General features: G+C 46.8%; 1 protein-coding gene across 1 annotated transcript in view; it reads right to left on the minus strand.

Annotated features, from left to right (window-relative positions):
- PGCKA1 (PDCD10 and GCKIII kinases associated 1) overlaps positions 1-17,712 on the minus strand; it is a 60,970-nt gene extending 43,258 nt beyond the window's left edge. Inside the window, exon 1 of the mRNA XM_083156267.1 lies at positions 17,626-17,712. The gene's annotated coding sequence lies outside the window, so the exon portion shown is untranslated. The remainder of the gene's footprint in view (positions 1-17,625) is intronic.
- Between the last annotated feature and the right edge of the window lie 600 nt (positions 17,713-18,312).

The following is an 18,312-nucleotide window of genomic DNA, read 5'->3' on the forward strand; positions in this document are numbered from 1 at the left end:
GGCAGCTGACGTCAGCAAATGTCAGCTGCCCGCCCACTTCCCGCACAGGCAGCACGCATATGTAAGACATCAGAGAGTGTGCACCTTCCAAATCATACGATGGTCGGCGACATGTTCCGACAGGCGGTATTTCATGCCCTACCATCCACTAGGGCATTGGTGGAGGATATAATAGTGAGAGGAGCGTATCAGGGCACCGTGCCCGAAGAATGGCGAGTGTAGCGGGGCACTTCTTTGGTGTCCGTGTCGACATTCAGTACAAAAAATAAAAAGCCATGTCAACCTTTTGACTGTCGACCTCCCCAATGTTGACCTAATGCTTGTGTTTCCTAAGGCCTGTTCACCTTCAGTGGTCGACCTAGTTAGTTAACCTAATGACCCATACCCCACATCACAGGGGCAGCCCTAAACCTGATTATCAGGGTATTTTAATCAGGGCTGCTAATCAGGTAATCGCCGGCCAGCCAAAGTAAAATCATGCACTGTGCAAGGCTGTGAAGTGCTGCGCAAGGCTGTGAAGTGCTGCGCAAGGCTGTGAATTGCTGTGCAAGACTGTGAAGTGCTGCGCAAGACTGTGAATTGCTGTGCAAGGCTGTGAAGTGCTGCGCAAGGCTGTGAATTGCTGTGCAAGGCTGTGAAGTGCTGCGCAAGGCTGCGAATTGCTGTGCAAGGCTGAAAAGTGCTGCGCAAGGCTGTGAAGTGCTGCGCAAGGCTGTGAATTGCTGTGCAAGGCTGTGAAGTGCTGCGCAAGGCTGTGAATTGCTGTGCACGGCTATGAAGTGCTGCGCAAGGCTGTGAATTGCTGTGCAAGGCTATGAAGTGCTGCGCAAGGCTGTAAATTACTGTGCATTGCTTGCGAGTGGCTAGCGAAAATGATACCGATCTGCGGCTATCTGCAAATACATACGCAAGCTGCTCACCAACAAATTATTTCCCCAGTGTGCGCAGTGTTTGTGTAGCCCAGGACTCACTCAGCAGCTGAGATGGAAACTGGCTGATCAGGGCCGGAACTGACGTCACACGAATTCCCTTCAAACACCGGGGCACGTCTGCATTTCCCTGACACTCCCAGAAAACGGTTACCATCCCCAAACGTCGGCATTCTGTCAATCAACTTGACCAGCTATCTGCACATGTTACATCAGCCCCACCTGCAGTGCAGCATGGTTTTGTCCATTACAGAAGGAGTTTGTTTTTGCAAACCAACCTGAATCACCCACAATATGTATGTTTCAGTAGCTGGCCGCATAGACAGGAGACCATCTAATTCCTGGGTTTAGTAAGTAACTTTGTGCACTGGAATTTCCACATGATCACATTACCAGGGTTTATTTGCAACGTAGACAAGGGCAGTTAATGCAATGACTGAGTAAATGAGTAAACGTGATCATTAAAAGCCGTGCCATGCTTTTAATGATCACAAAGTGCTTTAAAAAAAATTATTACTGTGCATAGCCAAGGTCAATTTACTGTACTTTACTCCAGGATTTACCCTATTTTCAGAACTGCTTAACTGCAGCACTTTCCCATGAGGGACGTATCATAAGCCATCACTGTGACTGTGTATGGGCACACGAATGCCTAATCTTGGGCAGCACTCCAAAGCTCCATGGGTAATAGAAAACCCTCCCCAGATCCTGCCCATTTCTGCTTTGAAGATTCATGTTTTCATGGCCATGTGGATGGTGGAGCAATACAGCCAGCTCCTCCCACTTGGACATACCTCTCCCTTGCAGCAGCAAGAAAGTGTTCAGGCCTTCAGGGAAATGTTCAAAGAGCATTTTGCTCTTTTCCTAATTATATACGCCTATAGTGACAGGGACAGCATATCTCCACATGAACATAATGTGGGCTGATTAGCAGCACCTGTGCTCTCCTGATATAAGGGTTTCCAGGGCAGAGTCCTTAATTGTAATTGGAAGATAACTGTAAGAAACCGTAGGTGCGGTTCATATTCCAACCAAATAAACCAACATCGGACTGTGATTTTGTTACACAGCATCTGTTTAGGCCAGGTGTTAGTGTGGGGATGGGGAAGGGGTGGTTTCACCACCTGTAATGGTAGGTGGAAATAATTCTACCTCCACCACGGCCCTGCACAGTAATTTCAGCATAAAATCCCAAACCAGCACCTTCCTTTTCTGGCACGGCATATGTGAGGGGGCTTGAGAGACACAGATAAGTGGAAAAGCTGCTGGGGGGATGCACTTTAAGCCTTGGTTTATGTCATGGGGCAGATGTATCTAACCGTGTAAGAAGGACAAGTAGGGGTCCTTGAAATGTTGTGGGAACACGTGCCAACAAGACCACTGATGCTCCTGAGGAATGCACCTGAAATCTTAGGGTAAATAAGCGTTACCTTACGGTTGGAGGTGTTAACATGGTGGCATGAGGCTTGATCACGTAGACCCATGTGCTGTTAACAGTAACCTTTACTACAATGTTCAATACAAAGAACATTCTAGTGACCTCAATACAATGCAGAGAGCATTCAAGTGACCCATATACAATGTAGAGAGCATTCTAGCGACCTCTATACACCGCAGAGAGCATTCTACAGACCCACCTACAATACAGATAATGTTCTACTGACCCACAGACAATACAGAGAGCATACTAGTGACCTCTTTACAATGCAAAGAGCATTCTATTGATCCATATTTATAATACAGAGAGCATTTGTGTGACGGTATACAATACAGAGAGCCTTCTGCTGACCCGCATACAATGCAAAGAGCATTCTAGTGACTACTATACAGTGCACAGAACATTCTACTGACCCATATGCAATATATAGAGCATTCTAGTGACTTATATACAATACAGTGGGTTTTCTAGTGACCAACATACAATGCAAAGAATATTCCTCATATACAATACATAGAGCATTCTAGTGACATCTAGGAAATTCAGAGAGCATTCTATTGACTCATATACAGTACAGAGAACACTTTATTGACCCCTATAAAATTCAGAACATATTCTAATGGGCTGCATACAATGCAGAGAATACTTTAGTAACTTTATCATGTAAAGAAAATGACAGTAACTGATGTACAATAAACAGGGCATCATAGTGACCTCTGTACAATACAGACATCATTCCCATGACCACTACACAAAACACAATGCATTTTATTGATTACTATTCAATACCATCATTGTTTATAGGAACCTATAATAAAATCCAGAACCCAAACCTTTGCTTGTTTCCCAATGCAGGAATCCTATGTCAATATATCAACATGATCCTAATGCCGAACACGTTAAAATACAAACACATGGACACCATATTAGTGTACCGTTTCTCTTCGCATGGCTGGATCCACTCACAATGCTTCCTCTATGCCCCCTCTATGCCCACTGGGAAGGTAAAGTATGTTGTTCTTTTTAAAAGAAAACAGGAAAAACGATTTGGTATTATTTGTGTCATTATTTTGGCTGTCAGCATTGTGGTTATTTTGGTGTTTTCTTCCTGTCGTGTTTTTACTTATTGGTATTTTGATGGTGCTAGTGTTTTGATTGTCACTGTTGTGTGTATGTCAGTATATTGTCCACCAGCACTTGGTTATGGGGATTTTGTCAATTGGTATTCTGTCCATCAGCAACTTAACAACATACCCTAATATTCACTCTAGGCTCTTTTAGCAGGGAGCCGTGTCCTGCCTGATTTTTAAAGGGCAAAACACGCCCTGTCCGTTTAGTGGTGCCCTGCTAAAACAGCTGGACCCGTCCGTCCCAGGTGGCTGGCGCGCTCGGGGGAAGCCCAGCACCTACGTAGGTGTGTTGGGCACGCCCCTTTTATAGACGGCAGCAGGCGGGCCACCCACAATTGTGATGTCAGTGGGGGGGGGGGGGGTGCATTCAAAGTGCCCCCTTTCCCCTGGCACCCTGTCCTGTTGTGATCCTGGAGGGATCACTACCCTAAATCTCTGGTTGTGTGAGCAAGGAGGCCCCTGATAGCTCAGATGGCTTAATAATTCAGACCACTAAAATTCTCACAAAGCTTTCCAACTCCAGACCTTTGGCTAATTATTTATTGTTAATTATTATTATTATTATTACCATATGAAAAAAAAAGAAAAATAAACTATTTGTCTAAACACTATGAACAGCCAATGAGAACTGACAATTTTCCCCACACAGGTCATTTGTGATTGGCTGTTGATAAAGGGAGTGTACATTTTGATGCTCGCACTTTTAGTTGCCAATCTTCCTTGTGTCTCAGGTAGATTAACAGTAGCTAGTGTCATTGTGGGTTTCACTGTGTAACTATATTAATAACATTGCTGATACCAGGCTTGTATTACAGCTGAAATGATCCAATATTAATAACATTGCTGATACCCAGGCTTTGTATTACAGCTGTTACAGAGACTGTAACATATACAACACTGAAATGATCCAACTGATACAGTTTGTTTTACAATGGAACAAGAAACTAAACTTTGGAAAATGTCGTTAATGTAATTTCTAGGCAGGATTAAAATCTCTGGTAATAAGAGTGGTTTTCTGTAATGTGACGTGATGGATTATTGCACAGCTGAGCCACCGTCCAACCTGTTTCAGCCACATTCTTGAAGGATTGGAGACTTTGCTGAAGCTATTCGTCATCGCAGTGGAACTCCTGCCACAGGTATTCTCTTTCTTTCCCAAAGTACTGTCCATATTATTACTGTTACAAGCCAGTTTTTCCACCTACTAAACCCAAGATACATACAGAGTTGTGTAACCAGTAACCAGTACATTGCAGTGATTATTACATCCTGGGAAACTCAGTCTCCTGGTACACTGTATATGGTTTGGACTGAGCAGGATGAACGATTGATTTTTACACAGTGATTTGTGTTACAGATAAAGAGATAAGCAAGAGACATTCAACAGCTACAATATAAGTAAATACGATATATCACTCTGACACAGTTTGTAACAATATATTGCATACATCACCCCTGCACATGGCTGCGAATGCGATTGCAGCCCTGCACACAGGGGGGAAATCACTCGCTATCAAATGATTTTCCCCCTGCTCACAAGCGCAGAGTAAGTCTCCCGCTGCAAAGGCTTCTGGGAGAAGGAGGCCGCTGATAACGTCAGTGTCCCTCCCTCCCAAAGGGTGGGAAATGCCTGCATTTTCTGGGCACTCGCAGCACAGTGAACAGGTATGAGTCAGTCCCATTGTGAATGCCTGATTGCACATTCATGGCAGTCGTACATCTCAGCTTGTGATGCACGTCAGATGGGAAGATGCACTGAATGGTGGTATGCAGCTGGCAGTGCTCTGCCGTCGGGATACACGTCATTCAGTGTACCAAGCTTAAGCGCAATAAGTTTAAAGGTGCCATACACTAGTAAGATTTATCTTCAGATCTGGCTGGTTGAAACAAAAACCTGGTAATATCTGAATGACAGTTTGTCAGTTTTCCAGCATTTCCAAGCAAATGGTCAACTGTCGTTTGCCCTCATCCATAACAATGGTTTTGTTCCAACCAGCCAGGTCTGAAGATAAATATGCGTGTGTATGGCCACCTTAACAGTTTTTTTTTAAGCAGAAATCTAGGATCTACACACAGAGTGGCATGGGCCTGTGCTTCCCAGAGTATCTGCACACAGAGTGGCGTGGGCCTGTGCTTCCCAGAGTATCTGCACACAGAGTGGCATGGGCCTATGCTTCCCAGAGTATCTGCACACAGAGTGGCATGGGCCTGTGCTTCCCAGAGTATCTGCACACAGAGTGGCATGGACCTGTGCTTCCCAGAGTATCTGCACACAGAGTGGCGTGGGCCTGTGCTTCCCAGAGTATCTGCACACAGAGTGGCGTGGGCCTGTGCTTCCCAGAGTATCTGCACACAGAGTGGCGTGGGCCAAACTTCCGAGGCTGTCTGTGCACAGAGTGACAGGGGCCTTTGCTTCCCAGAGTATCTGCACACAGAGTGGCGTGGGCCAAACTTCCGAGGCTTTCTGTGCACAGAGTGACAGGGGCCTTTGCTTCCCAGGATACCTGCACACAGAGTGGCATGGGCCTGTGCTTCCCAGAGTATCTACACACAGAGTGGCATGGGCCTGTGCTTCCCAGAGTATCTGCACACAGAGTGGCATGGGTCTGTGCTTCCCAGAGTATCTGCACACAGAGTGGCATGGGCCTGTGCTTCCCAGAGTATCTGCACACAGAGTGGCGTGGGCCTGTGCTTCCCAGAGTATCTGCACACAGAGTGGCGTGGGCCAAACTTCCGAGGCTGTCTGTGCACAGAGTGACAGGGGCCTTTGCTTCCCAGAGTATCTGCACACAGAGTGGCGTGGGCCAAACTTCCGAGGCTGTCTGTGCACAGAGTGACAGGGGCCTTTGCTTCCCAGAGTATCTGCACACAGAGTGGCATGGGCCTGTGCTTCCCAGAGTATTAGCACACAGAGTGGAATGGGCCTGTGCTTCCCAGAGTATCTGCACACAGAGTGGTGTGGGCCTGTGCTTCCCAGAGGATCTGCACACAGAGTGGCATGGGCCTGTGCTTCCCAGAGTATCTGCACACAGAGTGGAATGGGCCTGTACTTCCCAGAGTATCTGCACACAGAGTGGTGTGGGCCTGTGCTTCCCAGAGGATCTGCACACAGAGTGGCGTGGGCCTGTGCTTCCCAGAGTATCTGCACACAGAGTGGCATGGGCCTGTGCTTCCCAGAGTATTAGCACACAGAGTGGCATGGGCCTGTGCTTCCCAGAGTATCTGCACACAGAGTGGTGTGGGCCTGTGCTTCCCAGAGTATCTGCACACAGAGTGGTGTGGGCCTGTGCTTCCCAGAGGATCTGCACACAGAGTGGCATGGGTTTGTGCTTCCCAGAGTATCTGCACACAGAGTGGCATGGGCCTGTGCTTCCCAGAGTATCTGCACACAGAGTGGCGTGGGCATGTGCTTCCCAGAGTATCTGCACACAGAGTGGTGTGGGCCTGTGCTTCCCAGAGGATCTGCACACAGAGTGGCGTGGGCCTGTGCTTCCCAGAGTATCTGCACACAGAGTGGCATGGGCCTGTGCTTCCCAGAGTATTAGCACACAGAGTGGCATGGGCCTGTGCTTCCCAGAGTATCTGCACACAGAGTGGTGTGGGCCTGTGCTTCCCAGAGTATCTGCACACAGAGTGGTGTGGGCCTGTGCTTCCCAGAGGATCTGCACACAGAGTGGCATGGGTTTGTGCTTCCCAGAGTATCTGCACACAGAGTGGCATGGGCCTGTGCTTCCCAGAGTATCTGCACACAGAGTGGCATGGACCTGTGCTTCCCAGAGTATCTGCACACAGAGTGGCGTGGGGGTGTGGTATGGGACTCCGACAGTCGGGATCTCGACAGTCATTATCCCGACGTTGGGATCCCGACTGCCCGGAGTCAGACAGCATGGCGAGTGCAAAAAAGCCCTTTACGGGCTCGCTGCGCTCGCCACGCTGCGCTCGCCACGCTGCGAGCACGGTGGCTTGCTACGCGAGCCACCTATTCTATTCTCCCTCTATGGGGGTCGTGGACCCCCACGAGGGAAAATAGCGGGTGGCCGTCGGTCACCCGGCTGCCGGCGTTTTGACAGTCGGGATGCCGACGTCGGGTAAATGACTGTCGGGATCCCGACTGTCGGGAACCCATCCGGCACCCTGGCGTGGGCCTGTGCTTCCCAGAGTATTTGCACACAGAGTAGCCTGGGCCAAACTTCCGAGGCTGTCTGTGCACAGAGTGACAGGGGCCTTTGCTTCCCAGGATACCTGCACACAGAGTAGTTTGGCACCCTGGGCCAAACTTGCCAGGGTGTCTGCACACAGAGTGATAGGGGCCTGTGGTTCCCAGGGTGACTGTGCACAGAGTGGCATCGGTCCAGTGGATGGGGACGTATTATACATTGGAGGACATACTCTGCCATATTCTGCACCGAGCATAAAACTGGTTAATAATGGTTGCGACTGCAGGTGCAGATATTAGGCAGTAGCGCAGTCAGGCCCACACTTGTACCCCAGGGGCATTACTTATATTAGCATTAGCATAGAGGCGCAGAAGCGAACACATCATTAGACGCTAAAGCAGTCGCTGCATTATAGCCCCAAACCCAGAACATGTATGGTTCAGCATTGGCAGGGGGAGGAGGGGCTGGAGGGGATATCGGCGTAACCTCTGAACCCTTGTTGTGTAGCCATTGAATATATGGTGATTATACAGTAAGTACGATCTTCTATTGTATAAATATATGGTGATGAACTATAAAATAAGAAGTAACAGCTCCATTTTAAAGTGGAAGATACATAGCACAGAGACGAGTGGGGAAACAAGGTCTATGGGGTAAATGTATTAATGCTTCTAAAATTCAGATTCTGTCTATCATTTCTCTACTGCATCCTGGTTGCTATGGGCAACACCACCTCTTTTAATTTTTAGAAGCTTTAGTAAATCTGGGATTTCTTCTTCACATGGAATGTTACTGGCAACCTATCAGAATCTACTTCTTTTTTATTTGGCAACTTCTAGAAGAAAATATATAGTTTCTGATTGGTGGCCCATAGCAACAGCCCATGTGACATAGAACTTTCATCTTAGAACTCTCATCTTAGTAAATTTGTCTTTTACAACACCTAGGCCCTTATTCTGGTTCATTTACAAAGGCAAATTCCTTCTCAAATGGACAAAACCACGTGCACTGCAACGCACATGGTTTGTGCATTTGTGAAGGAATTTGCCTTTGCGAGTGAACCTGAATAAGGGCCCTATTGCGTTTGCAGGGCGCATGCGGAATTACACCACAATAATTCGCTCACGGGCTGTTACTAAGTACACTGGTAAGGCCACAGTTTGCATATACTACGTATAGCTAAAAAGGATCTCTGACATCTGTCACATTGCCGGCCACCCACCTATGTGACTAGTCATAGGAAACTGGCTGAGGTACATGCTAAAATAACAACACACTCCCTTAGGGCTTGGTCACGTTACAGCACTAGTAAAGTTATATATATATATATATATATATATATATATATATATATATATATATATGTATATGTGGTTAGTTTTGCCCACATGGACAGCACACTGGGAATAGAGCAGGCATCGGGGTCATTGCTGCAGACATACAGGTGCACCGTTATAGCCACTGCTCTGGGACTGGACTGCTGTAGGCTGCAGACCAGTGCTGAGAACCAGGCATCCCTGTGGCCGTGTGCAGGCCGCTGATCCTGTATTTGCCGCTCCCAGTTCCTTGTAATGCTTGTTTAGATATGTTATGACAGATGGGCGTCTCATTAAATAAATGTATTTATTTAACTGGCTACTGAGATAATGTGCAGCCCTGTGAAGTTTATTTTGCCTTATTTAGCTTCCATTGTAGAAATAACCATATGCTGCTCTTTGAAGGGGGGGGGGGAGGGGTGCTGGTTAGTGGTGCACCGGTGTAAATGCATTTGTAGCTGTGCGTACACGGGGACATCCATTAGGAATCATTCGCCATTGAATGGATTCCCCCTGTTCGCAAGCGCAGAGTAAGTCTCGACTTAGCGATAAGAAGGCAGCGGGAAGAAGGAGACCGTTGATGATGTCAGCAGCCCTCCCTCCTAACAGCCGGGGGAACGCCTGCGTTTTCTGGGACACTCCTAGAAAACCCTGCGTAACTGCCCCCCCAACCGGTTGATGGGTGTCAATTCGCTATCATATACCTGTATATAGTAATGCTTTTTGTTGGACAGTAATGTTTTGTGACCTACTGGAAAAGGGTCATTACCGGAATGCGTGCAGGGTGATGGAATGGGGTTCCTGATTTGGATGAATTGAGGAAAGTTTTAAAGGATTATTAGGTACTTTCATTATCACGGCGCCCATTGCATCGCATCGCATACCACTAATTAAGGTATGCGATGGCATGCGATGGACCAGATTTCAGCCTTTTTCCGGGCTGAGTATACAATTTAAAAATCGCATGTGATTCGATGCAACGCGATTTCCCATTGAGTCCCATGTTAAATGGCACCCCGATAAAGTGTGGCGAGCGCAGCGAGCCACCGAGTCCGAAGCGTGGCGAGGGGCCGCGCATTACTTCACAGTTATACGTGTCCCCTCATGGGGCTCACTGCGCTCGCCACGCTTCGGGCTTGGTGGCTCGCTGCGCTCGCCACACTTTATAAAATCAACTCCACGCCGACGTGGATAGTGGGGGTATGAAAAGGTCGGAGGACACGTACCGCCGCCCCTCGCGGGCTCGCTGTGCTTGCCACGCTTCGGGTTGGCATCCATAGTGGGGTGGCGTTTACAATGGGGGGGCATTTCACATACTCATGACCCATGAGGGTGGGTATACAATTAAAAATCGGGTCTGGGGGGGCATTTAACATGGTAATAAGGCATCTGGGTGCCTGTACAATTACAAATCGGGTGAAATCGCGTCGCATCGCATGCGATCATATCGCATGCGATCATATCGCATGCGATGCAATGCGATGCAATGCGATTTTTCATTGTACAATGCCCTGCGATGGAAATCGTGGGCGCCGTGATAATACATAAGTACCGATTATTACACTGAAAACTCCTATTTCTACCAATATAATAATACCCGTGGCAGGTTTGCTATCTAATTAGCCCCCATAAACTGGCATAAACAGTCCCTTTTTCCAACAAAACATTAGGCTGCGCTGGTCAAAAACACACAGGTGTCACTGAAGCTGTGTGCTTTTTATTTATTTATTTTATCGTGTGATTCAAATTGTATAGCTCGATAAAAATCATTGGTAAAATATTTGTGCTGACTGTGCTATCCGAAAAAAATAGTGTTGTTTTCAGAGAGAGCCAAAGACAATAATGGTTCCCATACAGTACATGGAGCGATTTGCTCCATGCATTTGGAACTGGATTGCATCGCATCTAGTTCAAAATGAAGGCAGTGTGCTACAACAGAGTCATGCCACATACTTTTTGTGCTATGCGATTTGATGTGCGCAAGATGCTTTATGCCACTCTTCCTGTTCTTGGCCATACTGTTTACTCTCAGACTTAAAAGTTGTGGATTTTATTGAGGTGTTGATCCCAACCTTAGGCAGACACCCCCCAGGTATAGTGGCCTGCCTGATGACACCTCTGTTACTGAGGAGGAAGATCTGCTAGACCCACAGCAGTAGCTCTAACACAAGGCAGTCGGTCTAGCCAGCAGTGTAGCTATATGCCACGGTGCCCAGAGCCAGGGCATGTGAAGCGCCCCCCTCCCCCCCCCACAATTCTGTCTAGCATTTTCTAGGATGCAATAGAAAAGGGACAGGGGGCTTCTAAAAATGAAAAGAGGGGATATTGCCCATAGCAACCAATCAGATTCTGGGCCAGTTGCACTAAGCTTCAAAAGGGCTAAAATGGAGAGTGATAAACAACCAACCAATCAGCTCCTGTCTGACAGTTTTCAAACACAGTCTGTAACATGTCAGGCAGGAGCTGATTGGCTGGCTGTTTATCACTCTCCAATTTATCACTTTTGAAACTTAGTGCATCTGGCCCAGAATCTGATTGGTTGCTATGGGCAATATCACCTCTTTTCCTTTTTAAAAGCTTTAGTAAATTTACCCCTGGGTGTACAGATGGAGGGCCTGTCAGCCTGAGCTGGCGGACAGGAGCACCATCTTACGGGTCACACGCTCACGCGTCCCACTCAGCAAGATGGCGGGGAGTGGCTTTCCTGCCCGTCTCCACTTCAGGGGGATGGGCAGCTAGTGGGGGCTGCTGGGGAGCTGCCAAGGGGTGCAAGGGACTGGCGGCGGGCAGCAGAGGGCTTTTGGCGGATCGGGCGCGCGTGCCCTCTTACATCGGCTGGTGAATACTGATTCTATCCCCAGCAGCAGCTGCACTGAGAGCCGCTCTATCTGTATGATGACGTATCTGTTGATTACAAGCTCCGCTGGGGCTGCGAATAGCTGAATCTTCTCCGTAAAGTGCTGCAGAATATGCGCGCACTATATAAACGTTAACAAATATAATAACTGTTGCAAAGTGGCAAATGAGATTACGTCCAAAATATAGACTGCAATGCTATCTGTAAGGTCACTGTTGGTGTTCATGTTGCTGATAATAAAGTAGTAAATTGCTGTCATTGTATTGCAATCATTGTCTTTCCAGGTATGATGGAGATCCAGGTAAAACTATGAATAATAGCTAATCAGGTTGAGGCCATCAGTGGCTTTCCAGATGTAGAACCACAAGTCTCCACAGCAACATGATAACAAAGTAAAAAGCACAGCCTCAGCTCCGACTCAGGGGCTAACTCTATTAAACGAGTCAGCAAACTCCTATTAACATTGGAATTCAGACTGTCATGAGGAACTAGGCAATGATAGAAAAAAAATGTTACAGTAATTGAATTTCCTCTGAATTAAACAATTGTAGCCTGGGCGAAAAATGTCTACACACATTTTCTGTTCCTTAAACATGTTACATGAGGTTGTTGGCGAGAGGACCCAGCGGTGGGGCCGGCGTCGTCAAGTGCAAAACCCCTTTTTCAATGCTGTGTCTGCATTATGAGGGGGAGGGGGGAGCAGGGGGTAATGCTGTGAAATCTCTCATTAGAGATATCCTCCACCATCCTGCATGTACTGTACAAATATCGGTGTAGGGGACAAAGCAGAGCAGCTGCTGCACATGCCCTGTTAGAGCATCTTCTATTAAGTTTGCTGTGTGTGTGTGTGTGTGTGTGTGTGGTTCTGAGCCCTCAAACATCGCAATAGACCAGAGAGTACAGTAGTTGCCAGGAGGAAGAGACAGGAGCCTTAACATGAGGTGGGAGAATGTGAGCTTAGAAAGTGCATTTAGCCCAATCTCAATCATTCACCCGGGTGTGGTATAGGGGTCCGACAGTCGGGATCCCGACAGTCATTATCCCGACTGGCCGGACTCAGACAGAATGGTGAGCGCAACTAAGCCCCTTGCGGGCTCGCTGTGCTCACCACACTGCGGGCACGGTGGCTTGCTACGCTCGCCACCTATTCTATTCTCCCTCTATGGGGGTCGTGGACCCCCACAAGGGAAAATAGCAGGTGTCCGTCGGGAACCCGGTTGTCGGTGTTTTGACAGTCGGATCCCGACATCGGGTAAATGCCTGTCAGGATCCCGACTGTCGAGACCCCGTCCGGCACCTCATTCACCCAACTGCTCCAGTAGTAACCAGGTCAGTATGACAAATCAGGGACACTTTGGATTGGTCCTCCCAATCCCATACCCTACTCCAGTCACTTTAGGTGGTAATGCAGCTTTAACAAGATAGTCTAGACGTAAAACATGCAGACCCCTTTCATAGGGAACAATGGGCCTTATTCTAGTTCACTCTTTCTGACAAAATCCTTCTTAGATGGACAAAACCATGTGCACTGCAGGGGGGTAGATAATAACATGTGCAGAGAGAATTAGATTTGGGTGAGTTATGTTGTTTCTGTGCAGGGTAAATACTGACTGCTTTATTTTTACACTGCAATATAGATCTTACATTGAAGTCAAACCCCACCCAAATCTAATTATATCTGCACAAGTAACATCTGCCCCACCTGCAGTGCACATGGTTTTGTCCATCTAAGAAGGATTTTGTCAGAAAGAGTGAACTAGAATAAGGCCCAATGTTACCAGAGACAAGAGAAAGAAAAGAAATAGCAGATCATTATCTATAGTGACAGAGAAATATCAACCGTAACAAGAATAATCAAATGTCCCTCTGTTATAATCAAATGTCCCTCTGTTATCGCTGCACTAAAAGATTATGTTTTATATGAAATATTAACTGGAAAAAAAAGTAAAACAGATAAAAATGTTGGTCTAATGGTAGTACATACTAAAAACGGAGAGTATGTATTTTATATAGAGAAATCACATAACCAGCGTATGACACTGTGGGATCAGTATACAGGTTTCTTTAACAATACACAATGAGATTAGGTTTTACAGCGAGACACAATCCTATTATCTCTGGCAGGTGGCGAGGTTTCCCTTTTAGCACATGTGGCCGCCTCACAGCCATTTGACAAATAACACTGACCAAATACGGGGTGTGGCTGTGTCAACATTACAAGTATCCACGCCGACCTAAGCGTATGTCGACAGTTTGGTTGTCCATATCAATATTCTGATGGTCGACATTCAGAACCTGTCAACATTCTTGAATGTCGATAAGATGACTAGATGCTCCAGTACTACACTAATATTGGTTTGATAACTTGAGTTATCAATATGGAACATTGGAACTATGGGGGTTATTCTTGTTGAGTCGCGTTCGCACAGGGGAGCAATTGTTTAGAGAGTGCACTTGCACATTAATTGCTATGCGCATGTGTAGCCTCTTTTTGCGAGCGGGCACAGAAAACTGGTTATTCGCCGGTCTCTCACACACAGCAGTGCAGGTGGGTTCATGAGGCGGCGGGCCGTTGTCGCGTCCATGGGAACGGCCAGCGTTTCATGTGCGTTCCCATGGAAATTCGCCCATGACGCGGGTGCGTGGGGCAGACAGCTGATGTCAGCTGCCCACCCGCCCGCTTCCGACACAGGGCGCTCGCAGATCTAAGACCATCGAGTGATTTTGCGCCAGCACGCAAGGCTGCTGATGGATGTTTATTTTAAACATCCATTTGCATGCATGCTGGGAAATCGGCATGCAGGGGGGGGGGGGGGGGGGGGGGAATCATCCCCTGTATTTGTGTCATGAAACTGATGGACACTGCGGAGTTATCTCTTTTAATATAATATCTATAGGTCTATAGGGCAATGCTCAATACATTTTTTTTTATTATTATTTTATTTTATACTTTACTCACCGTGGGGACGCCAATTGTGTGTGGTAACCTGGCCCAGAGCATGGATACCATAGCGAATTAGTGTACTGCCAGTACCAGTACTGGGTATACGGTACACTATTTGGGAGCCCACCAGGTCAGGTGTCGCGGGGTACCTGGCTTGAAGCATGATGAGAGAAATCCTCTAAGGGAACGCAGTACACTAATTTAAGGTCCACATGTTCAGGTGTTGACGTTGAAACAAACTCTGAAATACTCAAGTCAGTCTTGTCATGTGTCGACATTTTCCACATCGACCTTTTGCATGTGTCGACATTTTGCCAATTTTGCATGTTGACCTTTGGTGCCAACCTATTTACCATCTACTAGGCACTGAAGACCCTTTGATCCATACCTAAAATATCTAGCAGGATCCATCGTATTCTAAGTCCTGATCCTGACCGTCAGGATCATGATGACTGGCATTTCCTACACTGCCGACATATACAGTTATTTTAGCAACAGAACAAAAGATCCAACTACAATACACAGCAAAGGGTAAATGTCACTTTGGTTCGTTGTTAAGGTTGGTGAAAGGTTAAGGGCATGAAGAGCTGAAAATAGGACATCGCCCTTATTATTAGGGCTTTGTCACTATGTAAAAAAACTATCATCAATAAAGTTTGCCCACAGGAATTTTATAAGGTGTGCCAGGGGTGGAATCAGACAATCCAAACAGCAGCAATCCAGAAGTACAACTCGCGCCCTGCTTCCTGATTCTGGCCTAACAAATAGGCGCAATGTCCATGTTGTGTGCAGTTATGCCATTTTTTGCCATTGCACATGCATCCAAGTCCCACTGCATATGTGCCACAATGGTCTTATGATGGGGGTTGGAGTGAATATTTATTTGTAAAGTTATCGATACATAGTAAGGGACCATTTGTGGGAGGTAACGGGGAAATGGCATCTGAAATGCAGGCATGATCCCCTACTTCAGGCATGTCCAACATGTGGCCCTCCAGCTGTTGTGAAACTACACATCCCAGCATGCCTTGCCATAGTTTTAGCATTCCCTAATAGCAAAACTGTGGCAAGGCATGATGGGACTTGTAGCCATGCCTGCCAGAAGTGGAACTACCACCATGGTCACTGAGGACTAAGGGACCCACTGCTGCCCCTGTCACCCTCTTCCTGTCACCCACTGTTTTGCCCTGTCACCCACTGCCGTGTTGCATATTGTGAACTTGGGTTGGGGTGAAGGAGGGGTGCCCAAATGAAATGTTTACACCTGGGCTCACTACCCACAAGTTCTGCCAGTGGAAGCGGACATGTTGTGCGACAATCGGGTTACTGACAAGATTGATGTTTGACCGGAGCGCGTCCGATGGCTGCCTCTTGGTGCACAAGTGGTGGTTCAGGGATGCCTCCAGTGGGCATCTCACTGCATTATCCTGCTGGTGCACATGTTGCAGCAGCATTAGTGTCCATCCCTGACTCGGACACATATCCCTGAGACTCTCACCAATATACAGTGGGCTTGGTTTTTACTGGATGACAGCTCTCTGCTTATGAAACATAAGTCTCTGTTTCTTGAAGGTAAGGTTTGTTTCACTTTCAAGCTAAAGCAATACTTTCTGAGAGCCCAACGTAGACTTCCCATGTGTGTGTTCTGCTTACATTTATAGAATGCAAACATTTGCTCTCGCCACTGTAAATGAATCACATAAAACTAATGACGTATTTGTGTTCGGTTTCTTGGGGCAACTGGCCAGTGCTATGAGACAGCAAATCCATCGCCGTAGAGCCATTTGTGTTTTACGCTATCTCATACACATACTCCCAACAAGCTCTGCGTTCCCCACCGCCTCCTTATTGGTTACATTACTGTATCCGACAATTTGCGGGCGCAGAATTGCTTATATGGTGGAATATGCACAATGAAGTACAGGCTAAGGGAGGCGGCGTATTTATCAGAGCATGGAGAGAAGTCTAGAGAAATAGAAAAATAACTTGCAGGGGTGGTCTGGGTTGGTGGTCCGGGACCAATTGCAATTATTTATGGTCAATATAATAGACAAAACCACTTCAATAATTAAATATGTGCACAAATAGAAGTAACCCTGCCCCGTACCAAGTGGCGTTGTAAAGTAAGAAGGGGGCAGTGTGCAGTCCCCATCAGGGTAAAGGGTGCAAATGCCCTGCAGCTGCCGAAGTATAGAAGAAATGGTTGCAGCGTGTGCTCGGTAGGCCCCCCTCGACCCCGGCAGCCCGTGTGCATCGCACACACTGCACCCATTATACAGTAGATACACCATTGCCCTCACAACATAACTGAACCTAAGGATGACATATAAACACAATTTACTTCATCTAATATTTTTTTTCAGAATCTCAAAATAATTTTTTTTTATCTTAGGGGTGACGTGCAAAAAAGATTCGGAGACTCTAGCGCGCCGTGACTCAAAAAGTTTGTGAACCGCTGAACTAACCAATCAGCTGCTAACTTTCATTTTTCACAGTCTGCACAATGAGCGCACTTTATGCTGTATCTCTCCCGTGCTTTGATAAATATCCCCCTCAACGTCATGTCATTTATACTATTCTATGCCTTAATCAACAGTCCTCCTGACAACAATACTGGTATTGTCTACTGTGCAAAGCTGTGACACAACCATATATACTGTATACTTCACAAGCAGAACACATACACACTTTATATACAGCCTTACATTACACACTCGTGCATTGTAGCCTCTCTTTGTTCCTGGGACAGGTGTGTCAGAAAACGACAGCATTTGGTACAGCACTACTGCTATACAGGTACACCAAGCATACAGCAGCACACAGGGGTATACAGAGAGGGGAAGGGGTTCCTTACTAGTATTCTCCTTGCTGCTGGGACAGCTTAGTCCTCCTCTGGGAGCCTCCCATGGCTTTTTAGCTTGTCATCTGGATTTGAATGTGGAGTGAGTGTGAGTGAGCCGCCTGAGAAGCCCCAGTTTGCATGACCTCTTACTGGGACGGCTGCTGGTGACACTGGGATCACGTGAGCAGCTGGGATACATTCTTCCAAACTTCCTCACCCTGATACAGTGTAACTCTTACCTGCAGGGAGGGTCAGAGCTGCAGCTCCTGGGCACACTCACACGCCTCTGGCATTGACACAGTCTCACAATCTGCATACAGTACAGGGAGAGTCTTCTGCAGGTGCTGGTGTTAAATTATTTTATGTTTTTTTTTTTTTTTTTTTTTTTTTTTTTTAAGCCAAGTGCGTATGACAGAAGCTGCTGCAGGTGAGAGCAATAGGGGCCAATGGCTTTATACAGTTACAGTATTACAGATAATATAACTACTGTATTTTATAATGGTTTTCTGCACAAACTCACATTTGTAGGTATTCAGTATAGCGCGATGTATCAGTAATCGCGGGTAAAGGCGCGTACACGCCAGATGATGTATTAAATGGTATGCACGATAATAATAATATTTTTGTGCATATCGCTTAGTGGGGCAGATGTATTAAGTCTTAAGGTGCGTACACACGGATAGATTTGGCAAACGATGT

The sequence above is a fragment of the Crinia signifera genome, chromosome 1 (genome assembly GCF_055691185.1).
Source record: "Crinia signifera chromosome 1, ASM5569118v1, whole genome shotgun sequence".
In the NCBI taxonomy this organism is placed as follows: Eukaryota; Metazoa; Chordata; class Amphibia; order Anura; family Myobatrachidae; genus Crinia; species Crinia signifera.